This window comes from Populus euphratica, unplaced genomic scaffold (assembly GCF_000495115.2).
Source record: "Populus euphratica unplaced genomic scaffold, PopEup_1.0 scaffold301.1, whole genome shotgun sequence".
Taxonomy (NCBI): Eukaryota; Viridiplantae; Streptophyta; class Magnoliopsida; order Malpighiales; family Salicaceae; genus Populus; species Populus euphratica.
The window spans coordinates 90,505-91,891 of NW_011500181.1; positions in this window are offsets into that span (position 1 = coordinate 90,505).

Below are 1,387 nucleotides of genomic sequence, written 5' to 3' on the forward strand. Positions count from 1 at the left end.
CTATAGATTTATGTTGTATAATACTTGATACAACAAATACTTGGTACTTTCATAGTATAAACCGTATGGTATAACCGACATCTATGTTATGAAAGGAACTTGATTTGTTGTCAACATAAGTTATAATTATGAATACCTGATAATATTTACAAGTATTAATATTATTCGAATAAGATAACTAATGTAATCATGTTAACAATTCATAATCCAATTGGAACCTTTTTGTATGTGGTTTCCAGTTGAATAATAAGAGTTTATACTATACTTGTTTGAAATATCATTAATGGATCCTCTAACCTTGACATTTGTTATTATCATTATTTAATCCTTACATTGATCTTCCATTTTAAAGTTCTTATCAACTTCTTCTTCTTCTTCTTTTATTACTATTACTATTACTACTACTACTACTACTACTACTACTACAACTACTATTGTTGTTGTTGTATTATTGTTGTTTATAATTTATACAATTAACCTCCTTGTAATTTGACCCCTGTCTTACCAGGTTATTTATTACTTCGACGCTCTTGCACTTGAGAGAAAACATTAATTTTTTGGTTGTGTTAGTTATCTAAAATTTCAATTATAAATTGAAAGAAAAACAATTTAAAATTTAATTGAAAACAACACCTTCACTCATATATGATTCCTTCTTCATAATTACTACTAGTATTTAAGCCACACGTGTCACAAGATTCAATTTATAATCATATATATTTGTTTAAACTGTGTTAAGATTCCATGTTATTTTTATTATATATTTTAAGACTTCATTTGATCATTTTCATTAATTTAATTTATGTTTTATGTGGTGGATGGACAAATAATTTAGTATAAATTCCTTATTATAGTTTAACCCATTTTTATAAACCAAAATACTAAAAACATAATTTATTGATATTGTAAATAAATATTTTTCTTGATTTTTTTAATATAAGTATTATTTTATTTTATTGGTTAATTTTTTAATGTGTGTGGATTTAGTTTGTTTGATTAATATTTAGATATATCATTTTATTTTATTAAATCATTTTGTTTGGTAAAATTCTTATTTTTTCTAGTTTGTTTTTAAATTGCCACCTTCAAAAGAAAAGAAACCACAAAAATAAGTAAGTCACGTGTCATTTATTTAAAATCTATAAAGTATAGATTGGTAAAAATATTTTTTTTTCATTCATCATCATTTTTTTTATTCTTCAATTCAATTCTGTTAAATTTTAAATTTTTAAAAATCAATTAAGATTTCTATTATATTATTATATAAGAAAAATTATAATAAACATACTAATGTTTGTCCGCAACTGTGTTTTCTCTCTCACATTTGAAAAATCACACTTGTATACTATTATTAATATAGTTGATAATACTTTACATACTAATTTAT